Genomic DNA, 16,633 nt, shown 5'->3' on the forward strand with positions numbered 1-16,633 from the left:
TCCCAAGTTAAGCACACAGTGCTTAATAGAGGCAATATTTTAATGCAACAATGAACATTTCTTTTGGGCTGCAGGACTGTACACCAGTTTATGGTGCTAGTGTTGATACACACTTTGGGGTACACTCATCTTAATTTAAAACATTCCAAAGAACATTTTGGCTCAATGTCTGGAATTTCCCAGCAATGGTCCCAGTGTACCAAACAGCTATGGCCTTAGAGAGCACTTATCTTAAACACAAGAAGGGATCAGTCATACTATGAAGATTGCAACTGGTTGTACCTCATAAATATGAGTATACCACATACTCTTCTGTAAAATGGAGAATGTGCACTCCAGCCCTCTTTGTTTACGCACTAGCGCTCAGCAAAGCCTTTGAAAACTGACTGAAGCATGCCTGAGGAGACACACAGGAGCTGTTTTGCCCAGGTATCAGCCCTCAACCAGCCCCCAGTGTGGGTGCAAAGGAGACAGTGTACCCACAAGTGCTGAGCTACGCTGTGCTTACCTGTGGCACAAGCCAGAGCAAGCTTCTGGCTGCTGGATCAGGATCCCTCAGCTCCCTCCGTGTCTGGGGGTCCCTCTGACCACTAAAAAGAAGCAGTGTGTTTTAGGGCAACACGCATCAGCAATCAAAGTGGCCATGCCTGCATGGCTCGGGAGGGTGCTATGGGAGTTTGGGGGGCAACTGGTGCAGGATCAGGAATGCTCTGAGCACAGGGTTGAAAACCATGCTTTCTAGCACTAGCTTGGACATAGATTTTTCTCTCCGGCTTTAGGGCAAGCTAGCTGACCTTGCTGCCTCAGTATCTGTGCTGCCCTCTTTCCCAGGAGATAATGAGAATTTTAGCTCTTTGTAAAGAACTTGAGACTTACAGTGCACCATAAGTGCTATGGCCTGACTTGCTGGTTACATCCAGGCCCTTTGTCAATGCTTCAAGGTCCCTTTATGGAGCCAATGATGTAAAGGTCCTTTATCTAAGTAACAGTTGGTCCCCATGTATCTGGGACACGCTGTTGTATCCCTGACATCTGTTAGTGGAAACTATCATCATCAGGGATTCGGCTTTCTTCTGACACAAGTGTCCCTCAGCTTTCTGTGTTGGTGTGGCCCAATTACCAAATGTGGCCTCTTCCCACTTACACCTTCTCTGCTAGAAATACAGTAGTGCAATACATCTTCAAAGTCAAAGCCTATTAAATTAAAACATCTCAAGCTCCCAATCATGGGCTTGAAAATGTTAAACTCAGAGTGTCCATTTCCACCTCCTACCGTAAAAGCAGCATCATTTTTTTTCCCAGTGACTAGATTTGCTGTCATGGTTACAGCTTCACACAGAGTAGGGTCACCTTCCCTTTCAAGAAAAATCAATGAAAGATTTCAATTTCACTAGCTCCGTTATTCCCCATACCAGTCATTTTTTACATCAGTTTTTCTTGTCTTAATGTTCCATTCTCCAAAATGAAGAAGTAAACATGATGTCAACAAACAGTGGGATGGAGATGAGGGAAGCAGCTGTCAGGTTGATAAACAGATACAAGCACTGATTTATTAAACAGCTCTGTGCATTAATGAAACCTTCAAACAACACTTCCTATTCTTCTCTTCCTTTCCCTTGCGCCTGTAAGCTTACAGCTATCATGGAGTTTGGTATTTCTAAAAGGAGGAGCTGTTTTGATAATTAAACTGGAAGATTTTCTGCTAAGACAAACCTTTCAAAATCTGTCACTGAAATCTACCTCTCATGTCCTTGACAGCTCTGTGCCTCCCACCACACTTAATTACAGAGGACAAATGTGCAAGCGCAAAACCTCTCTATTTCTTTCTAGCTCTTTTTCCTGAAACGTCTTTCTAACACACCAACATTGCTCACAAATGTGACCATAAAACCAGTTTTTATAGAACTGCCCTCTGATTCAATGGAAAGAAGAGGGCAAAGTGTGGAGGTGCCTGAGAAGCCACACTTTAAAGCATGTTTGCAAATGCTATTAAACTGAGGATGGCATTAGGGACTTCCGATGCCCTCAAGACTATACTAGCATTCTTTCATCCAACAATTCATTAATGAAGTGGGATCCTTCCTCTGCAGGTCTCAGGTGGGATTATGTTACCTCAGCCACACAAAATGACAAAACAAGTTAGGACCTGATTGCAATAAGCTTAGTGACTCTATTTCCAAAGTGACATTTCTGATTAAATCTGTGTATCAAGGCAGTCACCAGCTGATGCACAAATACTGCAGAGGAGGTTGCTACCCTGGGACAGGCTGCAAGGTATTGGGCATTTTGGAAAACCTGTCTATTTTTAAGCATGTATCACACGGAAGGTGCCACACCGGCACTAACAGGCTCTTTCTGCAGCAGAGCAGAGCGAGTAAGTCCCCCACATCAGCGGCACTGTTCTGGGTCGAGGCAAAAGGGGATGTGGAGAACGGCAGAACTGCTTGTAGACACTGAAATACCTGTGGACCCAGTGCCTATTTTGGCTTGCAGAAGTCCTGGAAAATCACCGAAGGCCCTTGCCACATGCTGCCAAAGGGTAATGTAGGATGGGAGGTACTGAAGGGGACAGCGGGAGGATGGGGAAAGGAGGAGATGGAGCAGGAGAGAGAGGGAACCCAAGACATGCTGGTTGCTGTTGACTCACGTCTTGATAGCCCAGCAGTGGCAGGAGAGGCAAAATGGTCTCTCCACACCCTTCCCCAAGCTCTGGATCCTACCTCTGTCCCTTCAGCTGCCTTTGTTTCTCACGACGTGAGCAATGAAGTCTCTGCTTACAATACTTCATGCTTAGGATTTCAAAATTTGGTTTTAGCCATGCTGCTGAGCAGCACCGAGTTAGTTCAGTGAAGAGAATTCGTTCGGCAGGCCACTTCGATTCATGACACCTCTGACGCAGCTGACAGCAAAATGCTACCTGTGAAGGCTTTATAACATCTCTCCACTGACAGCTGCCAGCCCATTCGTCTTGGTTTAGCTGCCACATCTGCTTGACAGAAAAGAGTTGAGGGAATATGACTCTACCACGGATTTAAAACATGAAAAAGCAGAAAAACCACAGTTTCTTAATACTGTAACCCCAAATCAGGCAGCACTTCCTCCCTGCAGGATACTTTCACAGTTGGGCGTGAAGAAACAGGTTAAACTTGCAGCTGTTTTGCCACTGAAACTGAAGGGTGCATTCCCTGAACTAAATACTGGCATCTTCATTAGTCTTTTGTAGCTGAAGCAGAGCACAATCCAGAGTGACTGTAGGTTGACACTGAGATGAAAAAGAACATATCATTCCCTTAGACTTGAAGAATCAGATGTTTTGATTGATCTTCCAGCAGACATTTTTTTAAACACTGGGTTCAGCACATCAGGTATGAGCCTGCCCCAGTTTTTACCTCTGCAAAATCTGTATTCCACTTGGAAGAATATCTTCTTATATGTAACAAGCTGCACTCCTAGCATAAGCCCAGTAGGCAAATCTGGCTTTAAAGACATGTTTCATTATGGCTTTTGGAGGTAGCAAGAAGCAATCAAGATTGCAAAAGGTTATTTAAGTTTTCTAACTGAAGACACTCCTCACTTATATTCCTTTTCACCTTAAACCCTCCATGCTTTGTCTCTGCCCAAGGTAATGATGGTTTAAGAGTAAAGTCTTTGCTGACATTTTGCAGTTTGGGAAAGAAATCCAGGACAGTATGCACTACTGCTAGTGCCAAAAAGAAAGCATTGACATGGATATAAATGCAGACAGGAACGGAGGCACTAGAATGAGCTGGGAGCATTATACCCAAAAACTAAAAACCAAACATGAGTCTTCCCTTGTGTGTTACAAACAACATATGCCAGGAAAGTGTTGCCATTGCTAGTCACAGGTCACACGCTTTACAGTGTGTCTGCACAACCTCACAAGGCCTGAGTATTGTCAGGCTTGCTCTGTCTGAACTTGTCTTGATCTGCCTACAGCTTTCTTTTCACTTGATTCACTTGGATTTTTCTAATTACCAGGTCACTGTGGTTAATTTGGTTGAATTTTGCTTCTCTTTGCATGGCGTAACCAAAGATTTTGTACTGATAATAGTTACAAGTCAAAAAGAACATTTTATGTAGAATAGGGTATTTATGAATCTTAACATAATGATGTAGTATAGAGAAATACAGGTCCAACATGACAGGACCAATATGACAGGACTTGACCAATGGTAACACCAGATTTGGTGCAGAGGAGGGCAGGCATGGGTTGAGAAGAGACAGGCCGCAGGCTGGCACTAGAGACCCTACAGCTGTAAGCAGCTCACCAGTAGTCACTTAAAGAAATGCAGATCTGGAACTGGACAAAATTTGTTTTAGGGGTAACAAAGAGATCTGAGATCCTTCAGATCTAGGATGCTGCAGGCTCAATCATGCAAATGTATTACTTCATTCACAGGCAACCCCACAAGCCCAAGATGCCTGTGCACAAAACCGCTAGATTCTTGATAGGAAAAAGCCCCAAAACAACCCAAATTTCACCAGGTTCATTACTGTCGAAGGATAGGGAAAGGAAAACGGAGAGGCCCATGTGCAGAGCCAGAAGCTAACACATAGCACTGATAGCTTAGCTTTTCCTTGTAGGTGAATTATACACACGCTAAGGATGCTTAGAGACCCAGACAGATGGACATCTGTTGACACCTGCAGTCTTTCTTCTGTCTCCTGGGTCATCATAGTCTGGCACCAATTTAACATTTCCACATGAGATTGTTGCAACAGAATTAGGCCTGGGGTTGCTCTGCGGCCAGATCTGCTCCGCGCTAGAGGGTAGAGGAAAGGGCAGCCCTATTTCTCCTTAATGTTAATGCAAAATGCAGCACGGTTCTGAGCTTGTTGTTACAGATAGCTTTGAGGAGTTTAATCTTAGTTTAATTTGGTCTACTGAGAGGGTTGCAGTCAGACCACAGTATTTCTTATAGCTATCTTTTATTGGGTTTCACTGTTATTCTGTTTAAAGCCTCAAAATACATGCGTTCCTTTGTCTGCACTGCAGTTTTTCTGCCCTTGAATTCCAGTGCTCCTTTGTGATATCCAAGGATCCTTAAGTATTAATATGAAACTCATACTAACTGCTTCTCAGTGCTCATGCAAACCAAAGGGAGTAGAAGCGAAGCTCTGATTCAGTGGCTTGATATATCATAAGGCCCTGATTTACCTCCCAATTACCGCTAACAGAAAATGGCAGTTGCTGGGAATGAAAAGCCCATGGACCTTGACAGCATATGCACAATGCTGTTTATAGACAACAGCTACATAATAGCTGACCTTGAGGAACTATGCTGGGTCTGTAGCTTGGCTTCTCTCCTAATGCTTCCTGTAAACAACAGCAGCTGACAAAACCAATGCAAAGAGAGGGAGAAGGAATGGTATAAATTCATTGAAATAAAATCCAGATAGTCAAGGCAATTTAATCTGTTAAACAATTGTGTTTAACTCTGAAGAGCACTGCCTACCCCCATCTCCCACTGACTTTAACCTCTTCCGTGGTGAGCAAGCACTGCTGATATCGACCAACTGACCTGTGAGATGTATTCTCCTCTGATTCAGCAAACTCAACCGTAACAACTGTCATTCAGCCCATGCTAGAGTTTCTTATTTATTTTTGGTTTTCTGAGTGACATCTCTGGCAAATCAGCAGCTAAAACACAGCTTCTGTATATCATCAACAAAGGAGATACACTCCCAGCAGCTATCCTATTTTCAGGAGGATAGCCTGAGGGAGGAGAAGACAGCTATATCTATGGGTATCAGATTCCTGCTGGATTGTTTAAGCTTCCTCCGCTCTCACCTCCTGCCCAGCTCTTTGACATAGACCTGCCTCCCCAGTTCCTGGGTAGGACCTTTATTGCTGTGTCCCTTCTGTCCTGCCATAGCTACAACTCTGATGTTCCGTAATTTACCGCTACCCGGTGGCCTTGCCCAGGCCAAATCCTTTTTTATAGCTACAAACAGATTTTGCTCTCTGAATGTTGCTTCATTCAAGGGCTTGCAACACATTGTTTCAAGCTATGCTTATTTTTCTGATTAACCACATGCTTGTTTATCAACCCCGAATAGGCTGGAGCACTGCTCCTAGCATTGCCAACAAGGCATTCCACAATGGATTCACGTCCATGAACATGAAATGGTATTTTACTACCAAAGGTCAGTCTGTGATCATCTGAACAGTCTCTGTAGGGATCTGTCTTGTCCACTTGGAGCTATGACTCCACATGGCAAAATTTCCCTCAGCTAGATTTCTTGCATAATGAATAAGGGTGCTAATGCTGTTCCTTTCCATATGAGACATCAGGGTTTGTAATGTAAGCTGTCAAATACTAAGGGTCAATATTAATCAGGATGGGCACGATATGAAAACAAACCAAAAAGTTTATCCCCAAAGAACTTACACTTGCTCTCCTGTAATAATTTTTCAAATCTTACTGCTGTTAGGGGTGCAGTGTAATACCAAGAGCCAAGTGTGAGAGTGACTGTAGAGAAATCTGACAGGGAATGAAGTCTGACTAAGGCAACAAGCTGGGAAGGCACTAAACCCCTGTGCTCTGTTTTCACAAAATTAAGGGAATGTCTGTCTCCAAGACAGACAAAGCTAGCTTTTATCTGTTCACCATTTTAAAGGTTTGAACTTCTGGTAATGACTTATTTTGTGCTTCACTATGGAAAAAGATAACCTCAATGTCTGCCAGTGTCCCCTGAAACTAAGTCATTAGCTGATAGAAAGAAATGTCTAGCATTGCTATTACTGCTAACAACTGTATTTGAAAGTGATTCTTATATAAACTCAGTGGTTGATCAAGCCATGGAAAAATGTCTGCTAAATCATTATGCCTTGTGATCTTCATGTTTGCTAGGATAGTAGGAGTAAAATTGTATTTTAAGATATTTAATCCATATTATAGTCATAACATTGTTGCTCATTCTAGCAACAGCACTGAAAGGCAGTGACCTGGGAAATTTATAGTTAGCATTTTGTGACCTTTATTTCAACAGCCTTTTAAAATGAAGATTAAAAAAATAATTAGACACTGGAATTAAATGTAACTTTCAAATGTTCTTGAATACCAAAATAGATGCTAAGGAAAGCAGTGTTAAATTTTGGGATTGCAAGTTATTTAATGAAAGACAATTACTTTCACCATCAGAAAAATCACCCCCCTGTGGCTTTCTGTGCAGGAACTGCTTTTTTCTCCTTCCTTGTTAGCAGCAGTGAATATATCTTCTTGTCTGTCAAGAAAAGTGGTTCCAATCTCTGTTGGAGGGGTTGTCTTTTCAAGAGTAGGATAGTTCACAAAGCACTAAACTACAGGAAAACATTCCTTCTGCTGCCACAGTCTTTCCTGTGGGGCCTGTCTTCAGCTTGATTACTTGTATGAGATATAGTACAGTCGCACTGTAGAGAAACGTGAGGGCAATTTGGGCAGTACAATGATGGAGGAGCCAAATGGAGATACCCAGTGTTTCAGGATATAAAGTAGATTCCCACTGGAGAAGATTTATGTTGGGGTCCCATTTGCCTCTTATCTCATGCAGTTAGTTTCCCCAGACTGCTAAGTGCATACAATCTTGATTTGGCGGCATTTTGCATCTCCTTTCCACTGGTTGCCACCAAACTGATAAAAGCAAGTTGAAAACTATTTTCGATTCAGAACACTGCCACAAGTATGAAGGAACAACCAGCACTGGACTTGAAAGATTCTTAGGAACAGTAAATTTGTCAATCAATGGTCCATCACTCTTTGCGGAGAAGTCAAAATTGTCTTTTTTTCAGGCTAATGATCTGTTCATAAGGAAAGTTATTTCAGTCAGAACATGGTTTTCAGGAGTCATATTCTCAACAGTTTCTCTCCATCTCTTCTGCTACTTTTATAGTAGCATTATCTCCAGTTGAAGCCCATAATACTTCAGCAGCTGCTCACTTTGAAAGGACAAAAAACCCTACAGACTTGGGATGGTATAAACACATTTAAAGACTTTTTATTTATAGAAGAGACTGAAAGACCATTGTCTCATTCTTCCAAAGTAGTGCTAGCCAAAAATATTTCAATTCAATGCTTTTCAGTTGGAAAACACTATTCCAAGGAAAATACGCTATTTAGTGGAATTGCATTAATTAGTGTCAAACTCATATGAGAAATTAGCAATGATCATGATACACACACAGAGTACAGTCCAGACAACAGTTTGCCTCAAACTGGCAGCCACCTGACATAATTGTAAAAAACTGAGCCAGATCATGCACCTGGATAAAGCATTATTACCTCTGACAGCCTAGATGCTAGGCGATTAGCTGCCAAGGAACTAAGCTGCCCAGGTGAAGCTCATCGTATTCTACTCAAGATGGAAAGAAAGAGACAGTAAAGAAAGAGAAAGAGAGGGGAAGGAAACAGGAGCTCTCAACAAAACTCATTTGCGAAGTGAAATGACAGAATCATTTCCCCAGAGGGGAAAGATTCAAGCCCACATTCAGACACCCATATTTGGGCATATAAAATTTAGATGCTTGGGTATGGACTAAATGTATAAGTTTCCATTGTAGTCAGGAGAGATATAAGTCTCCGTACTTTTGCACCCATGTATTCAAGACAACCACGGGTAGCTGATAAATTTGATGTAGGACCAACAGAAGGCATGAACCTCTGTGGAGCAGCAACTTGAGGTCATACAGTTGTGATGAGCAGGCATCACCATCGATACAGTTTTCAGTCAATAGAGGCAGTGGCATCTACAGAAGTTGGCATTTAATCAAACATATGTATCTGCTTCAAGATAAGCTAAATAACTCTCTAGGCTCCAAAACCCATGGAGCATCCTGTTTTAAGTTAGGGCAGATCCATGCACACACATAGCTATCCACTTTACGGATGGCCAAGGCAGCCTTGGTTGCTGTTTTAAGAAGCATTCCTCTTTCAGAAATTTGAAACTCTCTTCATTCAGTGTTACACGTGAGGCTAGAGTGGATGTCCATTTTAGCAAAGGTCGTCTGCATCTCATCTTTTTCAGCACTCATCAGGCAGTAACGTCTCTGTCATGAGGTATAAAATCTGAGCACGCAGTCACCTGAAGACATAAAAATGTTCTCTTTATGGCAACAATTTATTTGAGGCATGGTGGTGAGTTAAGACCTCAAGCTATTCTTGCTCTCCAATTTTCCATAATCCCATAGTTATAGTTCTTGATTTTGGTGAAGGAACTGAGGCTAGATGGGTCTGTTTTCACCCTTACACTCCAAAAGGTTATGAGATCCAAAGGCCCTCTACAAGCTTTCTAAGTCAGAAAAGAGGGTGAATAATCATTCAGGAACCTGAACTGTGTCTTGCAGGTGACTAAGGGCACTTGGTAATCTCAGTGCAAATGTATTTTTTATATACATATACACTCACATAGACATACTAACAATGAAATCAAATAACAAGGCAGAAAAAGAGTAGAGACCAACCAAAAGCAGTTCATAGTTTTATCCTGCAATATTTCTGGTACAACAAGAAGATAAATATGGAGGAAAACGTAGCATGAATATTATCTATATCTATACCACCTATATCTACCCATTCATCTGGAAGAAACCAGAAAAGAGCCTACAGAGATCAGTGCAAAACCTGAACTGTGTGTCTGGTCACTGCATTTTGGACAGTCTTGCTACATGCATAATACTAAGCCCCCCTTTCTGTCATATGTTGTAATATGTGCCTTTGAATCCCAGCTGTGATGGCCAGGGCCTATCCTGTAGAGAGGGTGACTGGGTTACTTGGCAAAAGTTTTTGTTTTTTAAGAACAACATTGTAGAGGCAAAGTGGGCCAATACTTCTTTTTAATAATACTGCTACTTTACAAGGTTAGTATATTAGTATATAAATGGTCAATACCTGAGTCTTCAGGTGGGAACTAAGTATCATCAGATCTTTGCAGACTCTTGCTGCCCCCTGGGCAACACTGATTGAATAAAACCATCTATACTACACAGGTTTGCCTGAACAACAGTGTCGCATCACTCAAATCAGGGAGTACAACAAACTGTTTCTATCTATCTATCTATCTAGCAGATCTGTCAGAAAAATATTGCTGCTATTTTTAGGACTTCCAGACATGCAGTGGAAAGGAGCATCATTATGGACTCATATGGAAGCCCCCAAGATGAGAGACTTAGCTTGTGTGGCCATTTACAGTAGCAATGAGATGACTGAGCTACAAAGACATACTCAGACTGGATTAAAAATAAAGCCAAAACCTAACTGAAGTACTAGCATAGAGTTTTACAGGAGTGTGAAATTGATGTGAAAGATTTCCATGTTTACACAGCAAACTGAAATACAGCCCCAGGAGCATGTATTGTATTGAATCCATTAGGGATGTGGAAAAATGTTTACCCTGCCTTTATGAATTACTAATTTTAACTGGGACAGAAAGTGACCCAGTGGAGAAGCACGTGCTTCACCAGGTGGGAAGAGAATAGGGAGAAGAGTTTGCAGCAGTGATATTGCTTCCTGGACTCCCCATCCTACTGGTTTTTCTTCTCCTCCTCCAGCATATTTTTCAGACATTTGATGTATATTCTTCAGCTTGAGAAAATATTAACAACCCTTCTCCTTTTTTTTAAGCAGATTAGATTGGTAAGAGTGTTACTGGGAAAGATGTTACAAACCAGTAAGCCTCATTATGACTTGACCAAAATTTAGCCACATTTGTGAACTTTGGACTGAAAGTACAACCTCCTAGGGAAAAACTAGCAGGTTTTAAAGTTAAAGGATGCTTCTCTCTCCTTTAGAAGGGAAAAAATGCAATGAGGAGGTAACTCTCCAGTATTATCTAAACTGTGGCGCAGAAGAGCCAGAGGACACCTATTTCAGAAAGAATATCAAGACAACTTTAGGAGGACTGGGAAAGAACAAGGATAAGCCAGAAAATATAGAAAAACTCTTTCTAGTCAACACAGATTTACAGTTGACTAAACTAATGTTTGGACCTGTGCAAGAACAACAGCTCTCTTTGGATTCACAATGACACCAAGAGAGACACTGTGAGCCTTTGTCATAACACAGGAAGTCTTGCAGATCACAGGTACATCCTTGCTCATAGATGCTAAATAGCTCCAAAATCAAAGGAAGTGTCACAAACACTAGGAAATGAACTGGCATGATTTGGTGAAAATTAATTTCTTATGTTCTTCTGACTCGTACTGTTCTGAAATGAGTGGAGTTCCTAATTTGGTGGCACATTTACTCATGAAGAAAGCAAAATAACTACCTTAACTGAACAGGGAATATCTGACAGTAAGAGGTAGGATGATGCTGTAGTATAAAAGATCTCTTGAAGCTCTACTTGCAATTAAAAATCTCTTAGAATAGGACTACGTCTTCCAGTTGAGACCACATATAATACAAATGGAACAGCTTTAGCTTCCCAAGAGGAATTGTTAGTCTGATATAATCACAATTCAGCATGTGTCTACTTGTCAGCATCTGAGGCAATGCCAGACACAGTCACCTCAGTAGACTGGCAAAGAACAACCAGGAGAGCAGCCTTCCAGTTTTAGAGAAGTCTAGCAATGATGGGGCGCAGTATAATAAAAACTAAAACCACCAACAAAATTCTGTAAAGTAAAAACTGTGTCTTCTCTGTGCCTGTTATGTCAGACTGTCCCTGGTGGTAAGTCTTCTTTCCTATAAAAGTAACTCAATTCTCCTTTCCTCAGTCACGGCAGAATGCTGCTCCCATCTGCACAGAGCACTCTATACCCAGCTGTGATACTTGGACAGTTTGTACCCTTGTGAGATCTGCTGCATTTTATACAAATTAAGCATTGTCCTTGGTACTTTGGAACAGGATGGACCTCTCTTCCCATCTTGTTTCATTTGTAGAGAAAGCACTAAGCATGTAATTGTCACCTCTAGGGAGGGCAAACAATTTAAGAGATGTGCTTCTGCAAAACATAGCAAAGCCTGAAGAAAACTAAATCTGTAAGTATTCATGCAAGCTCACTATGAAAACAAAACAAAAAAAAAAAAAAACCACACACAAACCAAACAACAAACCAAGTACACACACAAAAAAAGTCAAACTCCAGCAATAAAAACAGAATAGTAATATTTGGCTTGATAACCCAACAGCTCCCTCTGCAGGGTGACACCTCATTTAGATGAAAAAATGATCTTGCTATGAAACTGATGCACATCTCAAGCTGTTACCAATGAAAGCTGACATATTCTTAGGACCAATGAATCCCTTATGTTCTGATATAACCGTGTATTATGTGCAAAATAAATATATGGATATATTAGATTTAAAGTACATGCCAAAGCTGTCTCACTTTGTATCATTCTCTTCAAAATTTCTGTAGATATCAATTAAGTCCCTTTTCTCACCCTCAAGTTGATGCTATCTTCACAAACCTCTTTGCAATAAGGTAGAGATCTCAGGTATATTGCAATTCCTTCTTTACTCACCAGAATACACACACCTGATCCTTTCTGTCAGAAAATAATGCAATCTTGATGAAAGAATGTTATAACTGGTTGAAAAAAAGAACAAAAAAATAGGAATATGGAAGGGCCTTCACTGAGAAAAAGCAATGCTTTGTTAGTCTAAAAATTCAATTTCAAAGTAGAATAAATGCCTAGATAAAGAAAGGAAGACGTGTTTACTAGATTTTCCTATATTTGAAATTTTAGATATAATTTCTGTTGTTGATTATCTTTCTGAGAAAGATGTGAACATTTATATGCTTCTTTGTAGTGTTTCAAGGACCAGTTATTAGGAGATGATGCTCAAAAGGTAAGGTTAGGGTAAGGTTTTGTTCCTGGGAAACATTCTGTCTGCTTTAGGCAGCAACACGTCCATTTCTAATCACTGATTTGGAAATTGGCAACATAGTCTCCCAGATTTCTTTTAAAAGTTGAGCGTCTTTTACAACTATACCCTGATCTGGATGTAGAAAATGTAGTTAGAGAAAACTCAAAGTAAATATGATTATTATTCTATCACATATTGCAGCAATAGGCACTAATAAGCTATTTCAAATACAGTTATCGAAGCAAGTGCTCCCCACTGTCAGTACATTTCATAGGAATTCTCTGGAAACCAGACACGCTATTAACTTTAATGGAAGTAGCTTCAGGGCAGGAGAGAGAGAGCTATATCTAAGCTTTTACTTAAAATCTTAAATACTTCTAATATTCATGGAGTTTGACTATTTTGTGTAGACATAAATACTTGAACTATTTATTTACTGAGCATCTCTAGACACTGTTATATACTCTTAAAACATTGTGTGTACTAGTCATATGGCTACCATCATCTCACACTAGAAGAAACATCAGGCATTGTTCTAGTATTTTTGAAAAGAATGTCTTCCTACCCCACACCTTTTTTTTTTTCCCCCTCTCCCCTGTTCTACTATCCCCCTTCTTCAGAAGCTTTCAGGCAACTGAAAAACTGAAAACCATACATCATTCTGGTTTGTAAAGTTTCATTGTTTTCTGATAGGATCAAAGAAAACACTTATAACTAGCTCTACGAAACCATGAGTCATGATTAATAGAAGCCATCATGCGAAATGGAGCTGTAGACTGGTATTGTGTGATGTACGTTGATGCTATACTAACACTGCCTACCCAAAAGACCTTTTACGCTCAGTGCTGAAACATGGTTTGAAGTGGACAGAAATCCTCTTCTGTGTTTTATCTCTAGCAGCATAATTAGAATTCATGTTCAACAGCCCATCAAGTGTACTTTAAGCTCTCCTCAAGCCCAACTGGCAGACACATTACACAAAAAAGGTGCTAAAATAAATGTGTATTTAGTATAAGGAAATAAAGTATTGTCCAATTGTGTGCCTCTTTCTGAAGGCTTCAGCATGCCTTAGAAAAGAGTAACTGCAGATGAAATTTGCAGAGACACTGTTCAAGATACCTGCCATGGCCCATCTCATGTACTCAATGCATACCTCGCACCAGCACAGCAAACTAAATGAAAGGCACAGTGTATTGAGGGTGTATTGATGCAAGTCGATTGGATGAATGATGAAGACAATGGGGTATGTGAAGATGAAGAGTATTTTCTAATTTCTCTCTCTCAGATCCATCCATCATAGAAACAAAATCCCATTTTAGCTACACCTGGAAGCTCAACTAATGTAATAAAAATTCAGTTAATATAAATAAAGAAGAGGGTGGCAGCAGGCCTATTAAGTAAGGTTTAATAATTGTACACTATATTCTGGCCTCAGTCTCAGTTATCTATCTATAAAGATAACAGATGGAATTTTACCTTGATTTGGAGAAAGTTTCAGCAAGGCAAAAAATGGATTTAGAAGCACTTTAATATGCTGCTCCAGCACCATGCCTACACAAGCTGTATAACCAGCCTCCTATCTGGCTGCATTCTCCAGAACGTGCAAAGACATAAGCTCCTCGAATTATCACTCTGGCAGGCCAGATTTCCCATTATTTACAGATATCTATTTCCCATAAATTTCAGACAGAAGTCTATGCAATATAAACAAAATATAATAGAAAAAACAGTGAGTCTTCCCATATGCAGGGGAAATGTGTAATGAAAACAGGTTTTTAGAAGGCCATGCTCATTCTTCTATCAGCAGGTACCGGGCAGAGCAAGCCACAAGAGGGAGCACAAACACTGTTGAAAATGCAACGAAACTAGATGCAGAAGAGCTGGGTCCAGGCAGCATTTGATGCCAAGTCTGTTGCTAAGAACCTGCGTTCTAATTTGTACTGAAAATCAATTTAATTTCCTCTTCAGCTTTAATGCATTACAAGTAATTCTTCAATACTAATCCGGTAAGGAGAGAGAGAGAGAGAGAAAGGCATTGATAATGTTCAGCTTGAGCTGGACAGATGAAATGCAGAGTCAGGTCAGAGCAGCAGGTAAAGTAGCCCTGGGAGTCAAGACAGTTGGGACTAAAGGGCTGCAGCGCTTGCCTGTGGCAGAAGAAAGGGAGGTCAGTTCTGCACTTCTCAGCTTTTCATCCTGCTTTTGCTGCCACCGAGGGAGCGACTGAGGCATGTGGTACAAGTATCAGTCCAACTCGAGAGAGGCACCTACTGCCAACCTTTAATAGCAGCAGGAACAGGCATGCCCACTCTCTGAGACTGTGCCAGCCTCACGCCCACCCCCCCCCTTTTCCTTTGAGACAGAAAAATATGGCTCCTTAACTGTGGTGAAATAGGCTGAAAAAGAAATACCTGACAACAGATATTTTCAGAGATGTTTATATATGAGATATGAGTTTGTGAAAACTTCCACCAGCATAGTCAGATTTTCTTCATCTCTTACCTCTGATATTATACATCCAAATTCCATTCCTGAGCTGAAGGTTGTTTATATAAGCCAAGGATAAAGGTATTCTTAAAGGCTGTTCTTTCTGAATGGTTTAGCACAACACAGTGCTTGAATACATATTTCACTTAGCTGCCACAGTATTTGAGCAGGAAACAGCAGCAAGTTACTGCTATTACGCAAAGGACAGGAGCACAAAGGATAATGCCTGTGAATACTGATCTCCTGACTGATGTGATCATTGTGATAAAAATGTCTTAATAATGCAAGACTCTTCTGCATGAAGTCAGATACATTCAGCATAAATCTAGCTTCTTCTGGGAGCTAAAAAAGGAGGAAGGTCACAAGGCTGTGGAGCAGATCTACATCACACATCCTACAGCTTCTTGCCTCCACAGGATCCAGAGCAGCAGCAGAAGCCCCTGCACTGGCAGGTCAGTGGACAAAGCTCCAGGATTCATAACTGCCTCAAAACACAGGGTGAGTGGGGATCCTTCCCCTAGCATGAAGGGGATGCAGAAGTGCCTCCCAACAGAGTCCTGACACACCAGCTGCTGGGAGGCAATTTAACTGAGGCTCCTGCATTTGCAAATTTACAAATAGCCTTCTAGCTAAATCATCATATGTATTTTTCCAGTAATGCATGAAATCAATGAAACACTATTAAGAGAAATTAATTGGCTCTGAGGCTATCATGGTACTCACCACACCTGCCACTTCCTTTTGCATGACAGGGTCATGAAAGTTCTTACCAACTAGTTTATTTAAAATGTTTGTAAATACTGTACCCTTCTCATCTCTTCTTATCCTTTTGCCCTTCACACTTTCTCCTCCTCTTTCTTAAGTCTGCATTTCTGGTACTTTAGGAACAGCTAACGGTCCAAATGTTAATGCTAACCATCTTCCTCTTCCATTCCCTGTAATGGGAGAGAAAGGTCCCACATAAGTTTCTGCATCTCCATGGTGGTAAACCACCCAGTTGCAACTTCCCCAGAACAGACCAAAGACAGACTTAAAATTTAGAAAACCCCATATATATAACAAATCCGTAAATAACCTGGTGATACTCCAAGAATGATTGTTACAACACTTAAATTCTGTAGCAGGGTGTGAATTTTGCATCAGTGCTGCAGTTACCCACAGCAAAGAGTTAGGCTTAAAAGATAAGCAAATAGAACTGCAGCATGCTAACTCAACATGGCCACACTTACAAAGCCAGTGACACTTTACAGGCTATAGGAACAAGCTACCTCAAACAGTTCACAAAATTTATCATTTAAGGCCATCAACTTACACAAAAGTAGCCAAGGTAACAAAT

Source organism: Tyto alba, unplaced genomic scaffold (genome assembly GCF_018691265.1).
Source record: "Tyto alba isolate M040663 unplaced genomic scaffold, T.alba_DEE_v4.0 Super-Scaffold_22, whole genome shotgun sequence".
NCBI classification, from domain to species: domain Eukaryota; kingdom Metazoa; phylum Chordata; class Aves; order Strigiformes; family Tytonidae; genus Tyto; species Tyto alba.